Source organism: Erinaceus europaeus, chromosome X (genome assembly GCF_950295315.1).
Source record: "Erinaceus europaeus chromosome X, mEriEur2.1, whole genome shotgun sequence".
NCBI classification, from domain to species: Eukaryota; Metazoa; Chordata; class Mammalia; order Eulipotyphla; family Erinaceidae; genus Erinaceus; species Erinaceus europaeus.
In genome coordinates, this window is record NC_080185.1 from 105,218,698 (window position 1) to 105,241,171 (window position 22,474).

The 22,474-nt window shown below is 39.6% G+C and overlaps 1 protein-coding gene across 7 annotated transcripts in view; it reads left to right on the top strand.

The window, feature by feature from the left end:
- DMD (dystrophin) overlaps positions 1-22,474 on the top strand; it is a 2,449,111-nt gene that overhangs the window by 1,946,323 nt on the left and 480,314 nt on the right. The window lies entirely within an intron of this gene.

Sequence of the window (22,474 nt, forward strand, 5' to 3'; positions counted from 1 at the left end):
AGTTAGTACTTTCCAGTTAGGATAAATAAAAAGAAAATCCCACCGAGATACACTGCAATGGATATGCTAAACATTAAAGTAAACCTTTGAATTATTGTTGGAAAGAAAAGGAGAATACCTTGAAAGGAATCACAGAAAAGTTCTAAACAGCTTCAAAAGAAGCCAAAATGTTAGAGGCACAGACTTCTATATAGAGTTTTATATTTACTGAATTGTTATTTAGTGCCTGAGATGATATCAAAGTGTTTGCAGAAAGTAACCAGTCACAATTTTACCATAAGGGTTGAGGACTCTTGTGAAAATGATTAGAGAGTCGTGAAAATTAGTTTCTTTCTTTCCTTCTTCCTTTTCTTCCTTTCTCTCCCTCTCTCTCTCTCTCTCTCTCTCTCTCTCTCTCTCTCTCTCTCTCTCTCTTCCTTTCTATAACATTGGTTTACAGCACTGTATTTTAAGAGTACAGCTTCAAAAGTCAAGTGCATGATTTCACACCTTGCCCACCACCAAGTGCCAATGGCTTTTCTCCATCTTCCACTGGACCCTCCACCCTTTGTTTGCTGCTCTGTCCCCAATTGTAACTTCAGTTCTTTTATGGAAACCCCAGGGTTGGTTTGAGTTTTGGCGCATGCATTTGTTTGAAATAAGTCAGAAGGGAAAAGACAGGTATTTGTAAAACTAAGAAAATGAGAAATAAGGACCCTGGGAAGAACAGTTCTGCAAGAAAGGAGCTGCAATCACTATACCAGCTATTTGATTTAGCAGTGAACACTTACCAGTCATGATAAGATAAACATTTTTTTTTTTGAAATCGAGATTCGCAGGAAGCGAGAATAATAGAGAGAGGTCCTGGGTAGTCTTTAACCAGCCCCCACACGTGGTTATATTTTATGACTTTGTGTAGACTATCTCTAACCAGGGAACTGGCATTAGTATTGTGTGTGTGGTTTTTTTTTTATCTTTTTCTCACTTGTGTGAGTTTGTGTGGATAGCACTGTAGTCAAGGAACAGAACTATTTCATGCCTGCAAACATCTTCCTCTTGTTTTCTCCCAGCAGCCACCAATCAATTCTCCATAACTTTCTTGGCCTTTTCATATTATATCAAACACAATCACATAGTACATGACAGTTGGGTTTTATTTTTTCACTAAGCTTGTTGACCTGGAGATCGATCCAAGTTGACCCGTGTTGTAATAATTCATCCCTTGTTTTTGCTGAGTAGTATTCCCTGGCATGGATTATGACGTTTTTTTTTTTTTTTTTCCAGTTATTAAGTGATACTGTGGTTGATTCTAGTTTGGGCCTATGCAAAATTAGACTGTCAATGATGTATGTATACAGGGTTTTGATATGGATGTAAATTTTTCCCTTCTCTGGGATACATGCCCAGGATTGAAACTACAGGGCCATACGGTAAATGCATGTTTTGTTGCTAGCAGAACTGCCAAACTATTTTCCAGATCTTATCATTTTGCAGTCCTGTTCCCACCTGCAATGTATCAGTGACTGAGTTTCTCTGTGTCTTGATCAACTTTTGGTGGTGTCACTTCATTATTCATCTTAACTGTCCTAGTAGATGGCTAGTTATATCTCATGATGGTCTTCATTTGCATTACCCTAATTACTAATGATACTGAATGGTTCCTATTCGCTTGTTTTGCATCCATATATCATTTTTCTGGGAAATGTTCCCTCATATCATTTGGCTATGTTCTATTTAGAGAATTTTCAGCCGCTGAATGAGGCTACACTTATGCGAGATAGAGGATGTAATAATACTGGTAAAGATGTTGATAGAAGAGTACTAAATTTTCACTCTCCATAACGGGAAATCAAGAGATAATGACTAAAATTGATGAAACAAGAAATTGGGTTATAATCATAATATTTGGGCATACGGGTTTAAATATCAGATAAAAAAAGGATAAAAATGGTTTGTGTGTGGTTTTGGTGCCAAGGATTGAGCCACAGCCTCATTTCAAAGAGTTTTGAAGGGCCAGGAAATGCTCAGTAGTAGAGGACACCCCTTCCTGTATGTGATGACCCAGGTTTGATCTCTACCCAGCAGTACTGTAGCCAGCAATCCAGGAAACTCCATGGGTGGTGGTGTCTCTCCTTTTCTCTTCATCTTTCCAATCTCTGTATCTGTCACTTGCACCTTGTTTTTTTAATTTTTTTTAAAATTATCTTTATTCATTGATTGGATAGAGGCAGCCAGAAATTGAGAGGGAGGGGGGAGATAAAGAGGGAGAGAAAAAGGAACCAGGTGGTGGCACACTTGGTTAAATACACACACTATAGTGTGCAAGGACCAGGGTTCAAGCCCCTGGTCTCCACCTGCAGCGGGAAAACTTTGAGTGGTGAAGCAGGGCTGCAGGTCTCTCTCCTTCTCTATTCCCCTCTTAATTTCTCTCTGTTTCTATCTAATAGTAAATAAATACAATTTTAAAGAGAGAGAGACCTGCATGCAGCACTGCTTCACCACTCACAAAGCTTTCCTGCTGCAGATGTGGACGGGACCAGGGGCTCAAAGTCAGGTCCTTCTGCATTGTAACAGGTAGGCTCAACCAGGTGTGCCATCACCCGGCCCCCACTCTGTCTTACGACACAGAATTTAAAAGCTGAGTCAGGGAGACTACCTGGTGGCATTATGCATGTGCAAGGCCTACATTTCATTCTCCAGAACCACATTAAAAAAGAGAGGGGGGTTTAAATAAAGGAAAACTTGGGTAAAAACGAGAGGGATGCTATTTTATCATCATAAGTGTTAATAGTGTTAAACTAAATTCTAGGATCTGACCTTCGGATCAGAAGGTAGCATTTAAATGTCGGTGTCATACTGATTGCATTGCACAGTCTTTAAGCTTTAGAAATTGTGTGTGTGTGTGTGTGGGGGGGGGGTGGCTCAGCAGACAGAAGGCTGGGTTCCTGTGTGTGAGGACTGTATCCTGTCACCATCGCTGCATATGTTACATATGGGGTCTGTCTGCCTCTCATTAAATCAATAAACTAGTCTTTGTTTTCTTTTCAGTATTTACTTTATAATCTCATGAGACATCAGAGCTTTACTCTGGTACATGCAGTACTGGGAATCACACTCAAGCCCTCATGCTTGCAAGTCCAGTGCTCTGTCTACTGCATAACCTCCTGGGACATAAGACATTGTGTTGTGTTTTGTTTTTTAAAGGCTTATAGATCTAATTGCCTGGGCATTTTTGTAGCTAATGGTTATTTTATCTCCACTGTCAATGTCACACACCTCTACTTAAAAACTTCTATCTCTTGAGTTTTCTTAGTAACATTCCTAATAGTAGCCTGGATTTCCCCTTGCCCTGTACTGCAAACATGTGTAGGAATTGGAAGCATTGGGAGAACAGAGAAGGGGAGCTTATGAGTTAGGAAACAAACACATTAGCAAGATAAAGCCATCACCATCATCAAACCATTGCCATAAACAACTTGTACTACATTCCCTTGTGGCTTTTTAGAGTGCTGTGGAAGCAAGAGTCAAGGGTTGTGATATACATACCTACGGTTATCACTATCTTTTGACTCCTGATGAAAGAAGAATGTATGGTTGTGAACCATAGAGTATTCAGAACAGATCATCTCATACTCTCAGAAAGAGCCATACTATGCCTCACTTACTTCACCTAGGACCTCTAAATTGGAAGACTGTTCCTACCTGCTGAAAACTAATTGCTAAGCCATTAGAAAATTACCCATGTGTGTCTTGTCTTCGTGGAGAAATCTCCAAAAAACAGTGGAAAGCAATCTAGAGTGAGGAACTTGCAACTCTCCTGGAAGTTCCCTCCACTGGATGGCTAATGATCCAAGGAGTAAGTGCCGGGAACAATTATAACCTTGTGCCTGCCATTGTGAAGCATCTTGAAGAGACAATAGACATTAGGAGCAAATGCCTGAGAGGTCGTAGGGTGTAGACGTTAACCAGTCAACCTCTATTCTTATCTTCAAACACTCTTTATCAATCTCAGTTTTAAATTATTTGTCTTGTCCTCCCCCCTTCCCCCCTCTCTCTTTCTCTCTCTCTCTCTCTCTCTCTCTCTCTCTCTCTCTCTCTCTCTCTCGATGTGTCTCTTTGACATCCTTTCTATGTGTGGATGTACATGTGAATGTCTTCTTAGCAACTTTAAATAGCTAGGCCTTTCTGTATATATATGCATGTTTATGATTTGTGTTTCTTTTCTATATTTCCTTCTTTGTTTTTCTTGCAATTTCTTTCTTTGCATTTTGACTTTTATATATATGCCTGCGTCTTTACTTCCCTGCTTCTTTTGATTTCTTTTTCCTTCCATTTTCTGACTTTTCACTCTTAATTTATCATAGTATAGAAAAATAATTAATCCACTAGTCTTTTATAAAAAAGAAAAAAGTGGGGGCCGGGTGATATTGCATGTGTTAAGCGCACATGGCACAAAGCACCTGGATAGGCATAAGGATCCCGGTTCAAGCCCTGGACTCCCCACCTGCAAGGGAGGTTGCTTCACAGGCGGTGAAGCAGGTCTGCAGGTGTCTTTTTCTCCCCCTCGCTGTCTCCCCTCCTCTCTCGATTTCTCTCTGTCCTATCCAACAACAACAACTATAATGGCAATGAAATGGGGAAAATTGCCTCCAGGAGCAGTGGATTCTTAGTGCAGGCACCGAGTCCCAGCGATGACCCTGGGGGAAGGAAGGAAGGAAGGAAAGAAGGAAGGAAGGAAGGAAGGAAGGAAGGAAGGAAGGAAGGAAGGAAGGAAAGAAGGAAGGAAGGAAGGAAGAAAGAAGGTTTGTCATTTCACATTACTCACCTATAAAAAGAAAACCAGTTCTGTTTCTGTTTGCATAGTCTTTACATGAGCCTGTGCCTTTGAATCTATGTGAAAATTGGTGTCTATTAATAAAGCAGATATCCTACCTTCTCTTATAAGTTTTTCTATCCCTGAGATATGAAGGGACTGAGTTTTTGTTTGTTTTTCAGTTAAAGCTTAAAAGAATCCTTTGAGGGGGCTGGGTGATGCCTCACATGGTTGAGCACACATGTTACAATGTTCAAGGATTCAGGTTCAAGCCAGTGGTACTCACCTGTGGAGGTAAAACTTTGCCAGTTGTGAAGCAGTGCAGCAGATGTCTCTATGTCACTCTCCCTGTCTATCACCCCCTCTCTCAGTTCCTGGCTGTCTCTACACAATTAATAAATGAAGATAATTTAAAAAATGTAAAAATCCTTTGAAGATTTTGTAATGAAGTGTGAAGCATTTCTACAGTGTACCAAAGCACAAAGGATTCATGTATGTGCGGATAGCATATGGTGACAGGAGAATGGATTCTCTATCTGTCCTTGAATCTGATCTCCATAAGTGCTACACACAGAAGCTCAGTGTTGGGAAGGAAAACATGGTTTACTGTGTCACATTGTGGAACATTCTCTGTCAAGAATATGCACTACTATTACCCTGTGTTGTTGAAAAAGCAAGCCCAGACATTTTGACAAGGAACAGTAAAGAGAAAAAGGTATATTGTTAACAATAAAAAGGAGAAATAAATCCTCAAGATTTTGGACTTGTGATGGATTATTTGATATGACACTAAAACCTTGACCAACAAAAGAAACATAGATGAATTTCATTTCATCAATATTTAAAACTTGTGTAGACTATTTTGAAGTAACAAAAAAGTGAAATAGACAACTTATATAATGGTCAGAAATTTGTAATTGTGTATTTGATACGTACCCAGAATATATAAAGAACTCTTGGTGGTCAGGCGGTGACATACATGGTTAAGTGAATAGAATACCATTTGCAAGGACCTGTATTTAAACCCCTGCTCCCCACCTGCAAGAAGGAAGCCTCACAAGCATTGAAGCTAGTATTACAGGTGTCTCTCTGTTTCTACCCTTCTCTGTCTCCCTGTCCCTTCTTAATTTATCTCCATCCTATCAAAGGAAGAAAGATAACATGGCCGCCAAAAGCATTGAATTCATCTTTCAGGTACCAAGGCCCAGTGATAATCCTTGTGGCAAAAAACAAACAAACAAATAAACAAACAAAAAAACCAGCAAAACAGGAAGGTTCCTTTGTCCCCACAACCACTCCAACATTTCCAAGATTTGTTGCTGCTACCTTTTCTGACATATGACATTTTCACAGGAGTGAAGTGGTATCTCATTGCTGTCTTTATTTGCATTTCTCTGACAATCAGTGACTTAGAGTGCAAACGCTAGAAGAAGAAGTGACTTAGAGCATTTTTTGATATGTTTGTTGGTCTTTTGGATCTCTTCTTTATGTGGGGGTAGATAGGTAGCATAATGATTATGCAAAAAGACTGTCATGCCTTAGGCTCCAAAGTCCCAGGTTCAGTCCTCTACACCACCAAAAACCAGAGCTAAGCAGTGCTCTGCTTTAAAAAAAAAAAAAAAAAGAAAGAAAAGGTGGATCTCTTCTCTGGTGAATATTCTATTCATATCCTCTCCCCATTTTTTGATGGTGTCATTTAGGTTTTTGGGGTGGTTTTTTTCTGAGTTTGGTGAGCTCTTTATATATTTTGGTTATTAGCCTCTTGTCTGAAGTACAGCATGTAAAGATCTTCTCCCATTCAACACCATTTCCTCATTTAATAGTCTGAGCACCTTTGTCCAAGATTAGATGTCCATAGGTGTGGAGGCTTACTTCTGGGCTCTCAATTCTAATTCATTGTTCAGTTTGCCTATTTATGTTCCAGTACCAAGCAGTTTTGATTACAATGGTCCTATAAATATAATTTGAGATCTGGGAGTGTGATGCCTCCAGTTCTGTTCTTTCTTCTCAAGATTGTTTTGGCAATTCTAGGTCTCATCTGGTTCCAGATAAACATCTGCAGCTTTGATTTTATTGTCTTAAAAAACTGGGTGGTACCCTGATGGGGATTGCATCAAATTCATATATGGCTCTGGGTGGAATAGTCATTCTGATGATGTTAACTCTTCCAACCCATGAACATGGAATATCTTTCCACTTCTTTGTGTCTTTTTCTATTTCCTTGAATAGTGACTGATAATTTTCAGTATACAAGTCTTTCCTTTCTTTTGTTAGGTTTATTCCTAGATATTTTATTATTTTTGTTGCTATAGTGAAAGAACTTGATCTCTGGATTTCTTCTTCTTCTTAGTGTTTGCATAGAGGAATGCCACTGACTTCTGAATGTTAATTTTGTAGCCTGACACCTTACTATATTGCCTGATGATTTCCAAGAGCTTCCTGGTGGATTCTTTAGGTTTTTCTATGTATATTATCATATCTTCAAATATGGGAGTTTGACTTCTCTTCCAACCTGTATCCCTTTAATTCTTTGCTCCTGCCTGATTGCTATGGCAAGAACTTCCAACACTATGTTGAATAGTAATGGTGATAGTGAGCAACCCTGTCTAAGTACCTGATCTGAGGGGAAATGCTTCCAGTTTTTCACCACTGAGTGTGATGTTGGTTGTAGTTTTGCTGTATATGGACTCCACTATCTTGAGGAATTTTCCATCTATTTCCATTTTTGTAGCATTTTGATCATAAAGGGATGTTGGATTTTGTCAAAAGCTTTCTCTGCATCTATTGATATAATCATGTGGTTTCTTGGTCTTGCTTTTATTGATATGTTGGTTCATGTTGATTGATTTATGTATATTAAACCAATCTTACATGCCTGGGATAAACCTCACTTGGTCATGATGAACAATCTTTTTACTATATTGCTGTATCCCATTGGCTAGACTTTTGTTCAACATTTTACCATCTATGTTCATTGGAAATATCGGCCTGTAGTTTTCTTTCTTTTTTATTGTGTCCCTGTCTACTTTTGGTATCAGTGTGATGTTGGCTTCATAGAAGCTGGAAGGGAATATTCTTGTGTCTTCAATCTTTTGGAAAAGCTTCAAAAATAGAGGTATTAACTTTTCCTTGAATATTTACCTCCTAATCTGGTATGCAGTAAGGAGCTCAATAATTTGAACAGGTTTAATGAATCAATGAATATTTCATTCTAGACTATCTATAAGCAGACCTAATCAAGAATTTCATGCAACTGAGTCAGAATAAAATGCTCTTGTAGAGGAGTAAAATATCCATAGACTCAGAGAGGAATTGCGAATATAAAGAAAAACCATTCAGAGCAAGATATAATGTTAAGCTATTTACCACTGCTCTAGTGGCCTCATTGGGGAAAATCTAGGTATGGTGAAAACATGCTTCAAAAATGAACCAACCCATGTGACAAGGGAGCTGGGATACTTGTACAGCAACTCTTTAGAATTTCTGAATGAGAATTGCTTTCAAGGGGAAGCTGTGTCTCCAATTTTCCTGGAAAGCCAAGTTTGCAGAAAAAAAAAGTGCCTTTATGGTCAGAGAAAGCCATCAGATAACATTAACATGAGTTTTCACAGTTGGGAGTCAGGCCGCTGTATACTGAATAATGATGTTTTGCTTTATTTAATTTAAAGTTCTATAGAAGAGTCCTATGATGGCCACTTCACTGACCAGAATATAATTTTGATGGATATTAAACTTAATAAGATAAATTGAGGATGGTCTGTTTCTCATGACTGTAGCACAATTCTAATAAGTCTCTTTTCAATAAGTGACATTTCTTTAGGTCAACATATACCACCTTACAGGATCCACATGCAACTTAAATGTTGTAGAACATATTTTCAGTAATCCCTAGTAATCTATCTTGACAACTTGAGGTTTTCCAGACTCTAGTTCAGGAAACGTCTCTTGAGCACAGTCATTCTCAGTCAGAGACCATTTTATTTCCAGAGGATATATAGCAATGATTCCCGACATTTTGGGTTGTCATATTAGAGGTAGGAGTGCTACCAACATTTAGTTGGTTGAGACCAAGAATGGTGGCCAGTGTTCTACAACACAGAGAGCAACAACCACAACAAGGAATTGTTTGGTCTGGTATGTCAGCAGTACCAAGGTTAAGGCAGCCTGATGTAAGCAAGTACTGTCCATTCAAATGTTCTGTGGTAAGGAGGATGTTTTCTATCTGCACTGTCTAGGACCATGGCTATAGCCACATGTTGCTGTGGAGTACTGGTGATGTAGCCAGCATGACTATGCACATTGCATAGGTAGTGGTGTGTGTTGAGCCAATGAATATGACTGTATCTTTATAGTTTTTTTTTTTAAGTCAGAGCTCATGGTCTAATAGTGCTGGAGGCCAGTTTCAGAAGGTCTCAGGGTCCTAAAGGAGGAAGGGCATCGGCGCCGATGCAGAGGCATGAGAGACACGTCAACTGCTTGAAGAGCAGGAGAGAGGCACCTCTGCTGTGCTCAGGCAGAACTTTATTTTATAGTCCCATAAGGCTTAGATCATTAAAACAAAAATCACCAAGGTATCGATTATTAAAACAAAAATCACCAAGGCATTGGTCACTAATACATAAATCACCAAAGCTTTGATTATTAAAACAAAAATCACCAAGTAAGAACAGCACAGATCGGGAACACCTCCTGCTTTGTGGACCATTCACATTCCAGGGGCACTTTTCTCCCTAGAGATCACATCACAGTTTCTATGTCTTTTGTTATCCCTGTGTCTGTGTGCTAGGCAGATATCCTATTGATTAAGCTTAATATTCTACCTGTATGTTTATTCCATCCTCTTTCCCCTATGCATCACAAGCCACGGTTCATAGAAAGTTCAGGCTTGTTAAGTTTCTAGGGGGCTTAAACAAATTGAAGAGCCCATTTTTCATAAAATCTGTTCCATTGTTTGATCAAGGAGTTTTGTACCTTACTGAGAAGGGCACCAAGGTGGTGCTGACCTGGCCAGCCTCTCCATAAAGTTAAGCTCTCTAACTGGAATCCATGTTTCTTGTGTGCTCACTATGTGACCTAGGTTCTTGTGTACTATTCCTGTATAAGGAAGTGGAAGCATAGTGGTGGGTGGTAGATTAAAAGGCCCATTGTATCTAGGTGGGTACCATAACTTTCCATGTATTAATTATGCTGTGTAAGGTGGCCCCTCCACTGTGGGAAGCACCAACCTTTCCCTATATTTTAGTGGTAATACTAAATGAAGTGGTGCAGTTAAATGGGTAACAGTTCTTCCTCTTGGAGCCTCCTAAGAAAATCTGTATTACTGATATTGCTTGTTCCATTATGATCAATTTTACAGAGTGCAGTGCAGGTTTTGTCACTACTTTTGTTATTGGTCAGGCTCTGAGCCTGGCCATAGATAAAGATTATTAAGACCACACAGAGCTTAATTCAAAACCCTATACAGGGCAAAAGGCAAGATGGTTTCACTTTGGCCTGGAGAGTCCAGCCATGCTAAACTTCCTGCGAAGCTGGTATCATGTCAAGCAGCTCACATGGAGGCGCCTGCGCCATAATAGGGAAAGCAGATGCCTAAAAATAACTTTCTGTGAAAGAATGTGGTAAGTGTTATAACAGAGGATGAATAACGTGCTAAATTTGAGGTGTCAGGACCCAGACAGACAATTAACAGTTCTCTGAGGCCAATTTCCACTCTTAGCTCAGAACCTTAGAGTATGGGAAATCTATATTCTGTGCAAAAGGGGAAAAAAGTGGATCTTTTGTCATGTAACTCACTGCTTCATCTTATTTTACTTATTGTCAGAAAGTACATGTGAAAGAGTGGAATCTGATGGGAAGTTCTGCTTTATTTAAGAGTCTCATTGGATTTCTCAAAATAGTTTACCAAGGAAGTCTATTAAGGTATTGATTTTTTCATAAAGGATAATACAAATGGCATGACAGTCTCTTTAACATTTTAATTGCACTTAAAATTAGTACTGCATTTGAGACAGTACTGCCTAGAAAAATTCTTAAGGAACTTAGCAAAAAAAAAAGGAAAAACTTAAAAATAAAAAATTGATGGACCACCTACGCTGTGAGGACATTAAAATCTGAGTCTAAAATATGGTTAGCCATTGTCACATCTCTCTTTGAAACTTAAGTAACTTAATATTCCTGGTAGGATTTCCACTGATTCAAAGTGACACATATACTGTCAGCTCATTTCCCTTCCCAGTGTGCTGGGATAATTTATATCCTCAGAAATATGTGGAAATACCTACTCATCTTGAGTGCCAGAACTACCAAAAGGAATCTTTGTCACTTAAACAAATAAATTGATGATAGCATAAGATAAACAAGCACATTAACTTACATTGGCCTACAAAAGACAAAGGCAGTTGATGAATTTAGAAAAAGGAGAAAAGTCTAGCTGGCCACATAGCAACTGGCTACATAAAAATGTGTTTTCTATGTGCACTGAAAACCCCTACTGGAGGGATAAATCTTCCTTATAGAATTCCAAAAATTATATAGCTATAAATAAAAAAAAACTTTCCCTTCTCAAAGAATATGAACTGAACTTGCTTTCATGAAAAAGGAGAAAAAAGACTAAACAAACCTGCTAGGCACCACCTTAACTAAGTAGTCAAGTTCATTATGATAAATAACAGCCATGCTAATACCATGCCTGTCCCCATACAATGTTATGAGAAAGGTAGTTTCCATAGCTCCAGTCTGATCATGAGAAAACATCAGTCACAACGTAACAGACATGTTCTAATATGCCTGAACAAGGCTTCGAGGTCATGAATAACAAGAAAATCCAGAGCCACTGTCAGACTGGAGGAGACCCGAAAGACATGGTGACAAAATGCAGTATGAAACCCTGAATGAGATCTTAAAAGAGGAAAAGTGGGGTATTTGTGTGGAAAAACTGGTAGAATTGGAAGAAAGTCTGTGGCTTTGCTAACCATGGTGTACCAGGGCCCAAGTTTGTGTTAGCTAAATGGGCCATGGGTGAAGATATGGCTCAGGCATTAGCCAAAGTGTCAGATAAGCAATACCTTTAAAAAAGAAAAAACAGAATAAGGAGTGAATGGATAGTATTTATATCTATGTTTTACCAGGATGGTTTTCTGAAAATATCAATCCATGATGCATAGAAATATGAAATGAATGTATGTCAATGAGGTACAGCTACAGCTGATTCCCGAATAATTCTGAATTATTCTGAAGAATACCTACACACACACACACACACACACACACACACACACACACACACACACACACACACACACCACACACTATCCAGCCATCAAGAATCCTGATACGTATTGGATAATCACTGCAATACTGGTGACTAGCCTGCCAACAGGGAGAACTTCATTGCATTCCCTGAAAGAAATACCTTTGTATTTTAGTGAACAAGGATCTTATACATGACCTTATTTTTACCTTCCACAAGCTGACTTTTAACTCTGCAATGTGGCAAAATAGCTGGGCCAAAGACAGAATTACCAGTCCTTAATGAATCAGAAAACTGAATGGTTTTGTATAAGATTTCACTGAGAAGAAGCAGGGGACTTTTAACCACTACACAGTCTTTTGGGATTTTTTTTCTAACAGTTTATGTCAGGAACCTGAATTCATCTGCACCGCTAATTTAAAATAAGGATAAGGAAGCTTAAGGTAAATTCAAATAAAAATGTTTTATTAGCCATTTATTATGATATAAATATTAATTAATAAGTTGGTACCTGTTTATTTTCTTTGGAGCTGTATGAACAGGAAAATTAAAAATGAAAGCAAAATCGCAATTTCAAAACACTTACCAAATATAGTCAAATCTGTAATATGTACTTTGAGGTTGTACTCCTGTTTTGCTATTTTTAAAGTAAATATCACTGTTCTTTGTTCATGATTTTCAGGCTTTTCCACTAAGTGACTTCATCCTCTTACATGAGTTTTGATCTTTTCACTCTAGTTCTAATCAGCAAAATAACCTAGAAAGTTTATTAACATCTTTGTGCCTCAGTTTCCTCATCTACAAACCAGGGACTATAGTGAAAATGTTTCATGTGATTGCTACTGTAAGACCTAAATGTCTTAATATGTGTAAAGTTCTTAGAGTAATACCCTGTAAACATTAAGCTCTGAATGGATAGTATCTAGTATCTCTGGTAATCTATACACCTACAAAATACCTTGTTCATTAGACTTCAAAAAAGAATTGTGAAGAATTCTGATTCCCATGTTAAGCAAAATAAGCCAGATGGAGAGAGATGAATATTGCATGACCTCACTCATTGGGGGGGTGAGGGGCTAAGAAAGCAAGAGATGATTCATACAGGATGGAACCATAGTAGACTGTGGTCTGTCTATTGCCTCAGATCCGGGAACTCTGAGGGAGGATGGGGGGACCTAATGCAACAGAACACAGTCTATTATGGTTCTGGTTTGCTACAATACTAAGCATGCCCCTACAGTATGAATGCCTAATCGCACAGCATTTATCCCCAAATTTGTCCCCCAAATGCTCAAACCAGTTGTATTTGTAAAACCAGCAGAAATCCCAGTGGTATTCAACAGTATTCAGTTGTAGTGGAACTGTATCACGCAGCATTGGTCTGCACTACAAAGAAATGAAGAGTCACATGGTGAGTCTTTTTTTGGAAATTCCACTGGGTAACACAAAATAAGTCCACAGGGAGTCTGCTGTAGTGCAGCGGGTTAAGCGCACGTGGAGCAAAGCACAAGGACCAGCGGAAGGATCCTGGTTCAAGCCCCCGGCTCCCCACCTGCAGGGGAGTTGCTTCACAGGCGGTGAAGCAGGTCTGCAGGTGTCTATCTTTCTCTCCCCTTATCTGTCTTCCCCTCTTCTCTCCATTTCTCTCTATCCTATCCAACAACAACGACATCAGTAATAACTACAACAATAAAATAACAGGGGCAACGGGGGAGGGGAGTCCACAGAGCTCGCCTTAAAAAGGTTACAGACTGCAGGAATCCAGGTAGGCACCATTGTGGAAATGACAGAACTACAGAATGCAGGGTCATAGGGTAGGTCCATTTCTACAGGGGTTGGACCAATTTACATTCTCACCAGCAGTGCAGGAGGGTTCCTTTGACCCTAGAACCTCTCCCGCATTTGCTGCTATTACTGATGTATAACTGATGTATGACTGTTTTCTGATGTATGACATCCTCACAGGAGTGAACTGGTATCTCATTGTTGTCTTAATTTGCATTTCTCTGACAATCAAAGACTTGGAACGTTTTTTCATGTGTTTCTCAGCCTTTTGGATCTCTTTAGTGGTGAATATTCTACCCATGTCCTCTCCCCATTTTTGGATGGGGTCATTTGTTTTCTTGCTGTTGAGTTTGGCAAGCTCTTCATGTATTTTGGTTATTAAACTCTTGTCTGATACATGGCATGTAAAGATCTTCTCCCATTCTGTGAGGGGTCTATTGGTTTGGGTATTGGTTTCCTTTGCTGTGCAGAAGCTTTTTAATTTGATGTAGTCCCATTGGTTTAATCTCACCTTAGTCTTCTTTGTAATTGAATTCCTTTCATTGAAAATGTCTCTTAAATTTATGTGGAAAAGAGTTCTGCCAATATTTTCCTCTAAGTATCTGATAGTTTGTGGTCTAACATCCAAGTCCTTGATCCACTTGGAGTTTACTTTTGTGTTTGGTGAAATATAGTGGTTCAGTTTCATTCTTCTGCATGTTTCAACCCATTTTTTCCAACACCATTTGTTGAAGAGACTCTGCTTTCCCCATTTAATAGTCTGGGCACTTTTGTCAAAGATTAGATGTCCATAGGTGTGGGGGCTCACTTCTGGGCTCTCAATTCTATTCCACTGGCCAGTGTGTCTATTCATGTTCCAGTACCAAGTAGTTTTGGTTACAATGGGCATATAATACAATTTGACCAACAACAGATGAGTGGCTGAGCAAGTTGTGATTATATATATTATTACTCAGCTATTAAAAATGGTGATTTCACCATTTTCAGCCCATCTTGGATGGAGCTTGAAGAAATCATGTTAAGTGAAATAAATCAGAAACAGATGGATGAATATGGGATGATCTCACTCACAAGCAGAAGTTGAAAAACAAGATCAGAAAAGAAAAGACTAAGCAGAACCTGGACTGGAGTTGGTGTATTTCACCAAAGTAAAAGACTCTAGGGTGGGTGGGGGTGGGGAGTACAGGTCCTGGAAAAGGATGACAGAGGACCTAGTGGGGGTTGTATTGTTATGTGGAAAACTGAGAAATGCTATGCATGTACAAACTATTGTATTTACTGTCAAATGTAAAACATTAATCCCCCAATAAAGGAAAAAATAAATTAAATTAAATTTTAAAAAGAACTAAAGAATGGAGACATGAGCAGTGCTTGCCAGGTGTTGGAGAAGTCAGGGGAACGGAGAGTGCAGGGTGTGGCTTGGAACTGGCTACCTGGAAGGAGAGAGCTCAGTGGTGGTGGCAGTGGCTGTGGAACCCTTCTTCATCCTGGTTGTCTCAGCATCAACATTCTAGCAGTGATACTGCACTGTCACTTTTCAAGATGTTACCTTAGAGGAACCGACTAAATGGTACTTTTGGCTTTCTCTGTTATTTCTCACAGCTGCAAGTGAGCTTGCAGTGATCCTGGAACCGTAATTTTAAAAAAAGAAAGAAATTAAATAAGATAAAAGTGCTCTAGGGATCTGAGGACTCTGGCTGACATCCTATCTTACTTGCTCTCTCACCGCTAAGGAAATGGAGTTAGAAACATAGAAGTGATTTGCCATTGTTGGGCGTGGGGGGCTGTCCCTTTGACCCTTCTCTCAGATCATTTTGGCCGGTGAGATCATTAAATTGGCACAAGGTGGGTACACAGGAGATGAAACCAAATAGAATGCCCCATGCGCAATGGCCCATGAACAAGGGTCCTGGGAAATGAACAGCGTGTGCGGCTTGTACACTTTATAAGCAAAGAAACCCACAGGGAATCAAGAAAACAAGGAGCTGTGGGTTTGGACCCCTGTTTAGTGAGGGGCTGAGCCTCTTGTTGACAGAAGCTGAGAAGAGCTGGCTGTCCTTGTCCTCAACAGTGATGATGTTTCCCGCCTCCTGATGCAGAGAGGGTGGCTGTCATTTGGGGGATCTCTTTTCTACTTGGAGGGAGCCATTGAGGGTTAGTTTCTTTATTGCTCCAGCTGATTCTCAAATAAGTTTAACTCAGAATAACTACTATGCCGTTTAGCCACAGACTGAGGTGCCCTAAGACTGTTTCGGCTTCCACTAAAGATGTTTCTTCTCTCCTTTGCTCACTTACAACCTTTAATAATGAAAGAGCAGTGGGATGGGAGAACTAACTCACCAGATAGGGCTCACACTTGTGCTGTACATGGGGCCCAGATTCGCGCCTCAGCACCTCATGGGAAGTTCTCTTGCACTGGAGGAAGCTCTACTGTTACAAGCATGCTTTCTCCACCCCCACCTCTTCTCTCTCTCTCTGTCCCCTCTCTCTCTCTCTCCCCCCCCTCTCTCGATCTTACTGAAAACAGAAAGGCCCAGTCTGGTGAAGTTGTACTTGTGTATGGTCCCAGTTCTGAAAATTAAAAGAAAAGAAAAGCAACAACTTGGATTTATTTAACCCCTGTATTATCTCGGGTACTGCTGAGCATGCATCAGTGCTCTACAGTTCATTGTCTGAGTCTATAGTAAAAAGAGATTTGTCTTATAGGTGTAAACACGTTAGCACATTTCACTCTGATGCAATTTTGCACTCAGAAAACACAAAATGTTCAAATCATTTGACTTAAGAGGATAATTTATGGTTTTTTTACATTGGATTTATTTTCAAATAGGTGATCATTTTCATGGTTTAAAATTAAAAATGATAAAATGCCATATAGAGAATATTCTTTTCTCTTCCCTCTGCACTGTCCACTCAGTTCTTCCCCACTAGACACCACCCCCTACACACACACACACACACACACACACACACACACAAGCAAGCCATGCTACCAGTCACTTGCCAATCCTTCAGCTGACACTTGTGAATTTACAAGCAAATATTCACAAGTTGGATGTATGCTCATTTCTCTACATAATCACATTTTGACATGAATGGTAGCATACAAAACATGATTGTTCTGAATTATACCCCCCCTTAAACATTTATCTTGGATGTCTCCTTATATCAATACACAAGGATTATATTAGTATGCAGTGACTTCTATAACAAAAGACCACAAACTCTACAGCACTCCTCAAAATATTAACAACGGGCCTTCCATATGACCCAGCAATCCTGCTCCTTAGGGATATAGCCCAAGAAGAAGAAGGCATTAACACATACCCGAAGAGATCTCTGCACACCTGTGCTCATTACAGCACTGTTTGTAATAGCCCAAATGTGAAAGCAATCCAAATGACCAATGCCACATGAGTGGCTGAGGAGCTTGTGGTGTGTGTACACATAGAAGAATCTTCAGCTTTAGGAGAAGGTGAATGCTCTTTTTTGCTACAACTTAGATAGAACTTGAAGGAACTGTGTTAAGATCAACCAGAAGGAGAAGGAATACCAGATGACCTCACTCATAGTTGGAACTTAAGAGACTAAGCAAAGGAAAATACAGAATTTAGCTTTAATTAGCTGTGCTCTATTATGCCTATTACTTACTGGACAGTGTGGTTCACAGAGAACTAGCAGGGGAAGATATGAAACCGTACATATGTGACAGCCACTGTCTTATAACTCACCATTTCCCCAATAAGGTGATCTAAAAATAGTAAAATATCTCACAGTACTGGAAGCTAGTAGTCTGAGAGCAGGGTGCTAGGAGCCCTTGTTTCTTTTGAAGGGGAGTCTGGCCCATGCTCCCCCCATCTTCTAGTTGACTGCTGGCTGCCTTTGGCATTCCTGGGCTGGTATATAGAGCTCTATGTTCTTCTTCACATGGCTTTCTTGTTGTTTGGGTGTTTGTATCCAAGTCTCTCCTTAAGTAAAGGACTCTGGGTGGAGGGGTAGGGCTTCCAGGTCCTGGTACATGATGGTGGAGGAAGACCTAGGCTGGGGGTGAGAGTGTTTTTCAGTAAACAGAAAATTTACACACATCTCAACAATTGCATTTACGGTAAACCATTAATTACCCTTATTAAAATGATAACAGTCATATTGGATTGGATATAATATAATATAATATAATAATAATCAATATAATTTTAACTTAGTTTCCTCTGTAAAGTATCTCCAAATAAGGCCATGTTTGAGGTACTGTGTGTCAGGACTTCAACATCTGAATCTGAGGGGAGGGGGTTGTGTGTGAACAATTCAACTTATAACATAAATCATTGTTACTCTTTGAATGGCTACATAGCATTCCATTACTTGGCTGTATCATGACTTCCTATAGCACTGAACTGAGACATTTGTGTGATCTGCAGGGCAGTGTTTTGCCTAGTATTAGCACAGGCTTCATAAAATAGAATTATAGTATCTAAGACTTTCCAAGGTCAAGGTCATTTCTAAACAGTGATTACCCTGTAAACTTCAAGTACCTTGAAGGTAGGATATATTAAGGGAGGTGAAGAGACTTATAACGTTCATATGAAATAAAAAATGCTGAAGATTAGCCTGAGGGTACATTTTAAAGAGTAAGTGTCTCCCTTTCCACATTGGACAGGGGGCTTGCCTTATCCAGTATTTGACTCTCTATAATACTTCTCTGATCCTAATGTTTAGAATTCATACAAAATGAGGCAAACTAACACAAGAGAGGATCACTTACAGAAATTTTGAATCCAGAAGAAGATTGCTTTCAGAAATACTATGTGGCAAAATGTGTGATTTTCATTCATTGAAAAGAAAGACATTCAATAAATGATGTTGGCACTTTTTGCCATTCCTCTTGGGGAAGACAGTTTATCTCCTTGCTCGTGAAATAGAACAATACATATCAAATATATTATAGCTTTAACATAAAAACAGAAATCCTTGGGATGAGAAAGACCATTTATTAAAAAAAAAAAAAGATAGAAACCCAGAAGTGGTAAGGAAAAGAGAAGAAATAGCAGTTTGCTACATTAAAAGTGACAAAGCATTCAAAAGGCAAATGAGAGATTAAGTAGATATAAATTGCAACATATGACATAAAAGGATGTATGCCCATAATATACAAGTACCTCCTATAAATTAATTTCATTTTAAGTAGAATTCTTTTTTAAAACTACTTATTAATTTATTTATTGGATAGAGGCAGAGAGAAATCAAGAGGGAAGAGTGAGGTAGAGAGAAGGACAGAAATAGAGACACCTACAGCACTGCTTCACTACTAATGAGGCTTTCCCCCTACAGGTGGGGACTGGGGGCTTGAACCCAAACCCTTGTGCATTGTAACATATACATTCTTCCAGGTACTCCACCTCCTAGCCCAGAAATTTCTAAGGAGACAGACTACCCAGTGGAAAACTGCTTAAGTGATAGGAATATACAATCCACAGCATAGGATATCCATTTAGCTGAAAACAAAACCATTAGGAGGTATAAACTGTATGCAAATATCAGTGCCAGGATGAAGGCTCTGTGTGCATAACATTTATTGTATTGTTGGTAGTGATTGAATAGTAGAAACAAGGCGAATTTCCATGAACAGGGACATTATTGAATAGATTATAGAAGTGTGATGGACTTACAAATGAAGTGTTTTTCAATCTAGTTAAATTTCTGCCTACTTCCCTGAAGGACTTTGCTCTAATTTCTTATAAACAGAACAAGTGTCAATAAACACAGGAACTGATTATAAAAATATAAAAGACAAAAATTGAGAGTCAGGCAGCAGCACAGCGGGTTAAGCACATGTGGCTCAAAGCGCAAGGACTGGCGGAATAATCCCGGTTTGAACCCCTGGTTCCCCACCTGCAGGGGAGTCGCTTCACAGGTGGTGAAGCAGGTCTGCAGGTGTCTAGTCTAACTTTCTCTCTCCCTCTCTGTCTTCCCCTCCTCTTTCCATTTCTCTCTGTCCTACCCAACAATGACGACAACAATAAAACAACAAGGCAACAAAAGGGAATAAATAAATAAATAAATAAATGTTTTTAAAATAATAAAATACAAAAATTAATGTTCTTTGGATTATGAATTAATGAGAGAAGAACAGAATGATAGCTGCCAGGATATTTGTATTTCCTACCCTCGATGCTAAAAAGAAGAGAGAATAAAAGAAAAATGAGAGTGAAAAATAGGATGTATTAATTTGTATGAAAAGTGGAAAAGTAGCATATAAATATCACCACAAGGGCAAGGTCCAATGGGGGTCCACAAAGGGGTCTGTTTTGTTGTTCCTGATAGAGATGACCAGAAACAATGGAGAGAGGGATTTATTAGAGGTCTAGGCCCATCATGTCTGTTTGGGAATCTCAGGACTCCCTGAATAGGGCCCCAGCTGATGGGGTGGCCTGATAGTGGCTAAAGAGTCATCATTAAAGTATGCCAGTCTCTTGCCCTTATTGAGCTTTTGCAGTCCTTGCTTTGATAAGGACAGCTTGGGAGTGAGTGAGGGAAGTATAATAGGAAATAGGTGAGGAGGGTATCTAGGTCTAAGTAGACACTATTTGATTATGAACTTCGTACTGACTCACTGCAGACTATTGTGTATTTTTGCTTTCAGGTATATATTTTGACCTAATTTATGGATACATGTGAACATATGCCCTAACTCATGGGACCTGGTCTATATCTAGGTTTTGAAACTTTGTTGGGAAGTGAACCACCTAGAATGGAATTAGAGAATCCTATGAAAGGAAAGATCTCACCCGAGTAATGAGGCTGAAGGGTTGACACTCTATGCCCGATGTCTATGGACAGTCTGAAGTGAAGCATACCGAAGTGGTACTCGTTGCATTGATTAGGTTGGGATCAGCAAATGCGATATCACTTGGTATGAATTGAGAGAAGCATTCAGGAAAGTGAGCCCCACTCTATAGGTTCCAGGACTGGGGAAATATAGGCTCTATAGAGGAAGCGGGAGGTTTCTGCTGTCTTAGGGTTTAAGAAGTCAATAGATAGTTATTGCTATAATCATATTAGTTGGCAGTTGGGTTAACTTTGAAAAGTCCCTTTGTTGGGATTTGCTGTATCATACATAACATCACCATAGTTTATGTCCTTTGATATTATTTGTATATAGCTATGCCACTGGTTGCTTCTGTTCTCCCTGGTCTAAGCTTTAAAGAGAGTCAACATTTCAAAGACTCAGCCTATGGTCTGTATATTAAAAAGTTTGAGACATTCAATCAATTTTTCCCCTCTCATATTACTTAGTGATTTATATGACTACAGATTAATAGGAGTTTACATAATCACTATTCCCATCACCAAAAGACTGTGTCCCATCCCACCCACCACCACCACCCTCACACCCCCACCTGCCCCATGAATATACACCCTCACCCTTAACCCAGGGCTTTTACTTTGGTGCCCTACTGCAAATTCAGTCAAATCCTGCTTTGAGTTTCCTTCTCTGTTCTTCTTTCCAACTTCTGTTTATGAGTAGGATCATCCCATACTTGTCTGTATCTTTCTGACTTATGTCACTTGACATAATTCCTTCTAGCTACATCCAAGAGGGATCAGAGAAAGTGGGTTCATTGTTCTTAATAGCTGCATGGTATTCCATTGTGTATATATACTACAATTTTCTCAGCCACTCATCTGTTGTTAGGTGCCTGGGTTGCTTCCAGGTTTTAGCTATTACGAATTGTGCTGCTATTAACATAGGCACACACATATCTTTTTGGTTGCGTGTTATGGAGCCCTGGGAGTATATCTCTAGGAGAGGAATTACTGGGTCATATGGAAGGTCACCTGAGGAAGATGGATCCTGGTATTGGGGCAGCTTGGAATGTTCCTACTGATGACCACAGAATGTGAGGTCTGATCTACAGGGATGCATAGAGGTCACGTAAGCTCCTAAGCTGAATATGGGCCCCAGGTCAGATCAAATCAATGGGGTTTACAGTCAACAATATTTATACACCTTTCCCATATTTGGGAGCTACTCACTTTTGAACAGATTCAGCTTTCTGGTCCTTTTTCCAACCATGACGTCATCTCTCCAGACAATAACTAGGATCTACCTGCATGTCAGATTTCACGCTCAGGGGAAGAAAAAAAAAAAACTAGTATAGCCACAGGCCCTTTGGAATATAACTTAAATATGCCTACTAGCTATCTACAGAACGGAGACCACTCCCCAACTCTTCATCTGCACTACTCCAGCCTTTATGTTCATGATTAGTCAACAACTTGTTTAGCTTTATATGTTAACTCTTTTTTCAGCTACCAGGTTCCAGATGCTACCATGATGCCAACCAGACTTCCCTGGACAGATGACCCCATCAATGTGTCCTGGAGCTCCTGTTCCCTACTACCCCATCCCACTAGGGAAAGAGAGAGGTAGGCTGGTAGTATGGATCGACCTGCCGATGCCCATGTTCAGCAGGGAAGCAATTAGAGAAGCCAGACCTCCCACCTTCTGCATCCCACAATGACCTTGGCTTCATACTCCCAGAGGGTTAATGAATAGGAAGGCTATCAAGGGAGGGGATGGGATACGGAGTTCTGGTGGTGGGAATTGTGTGGAGTTGTACCCCTCTTATCCTATGGTTTTGTCCGTGTTT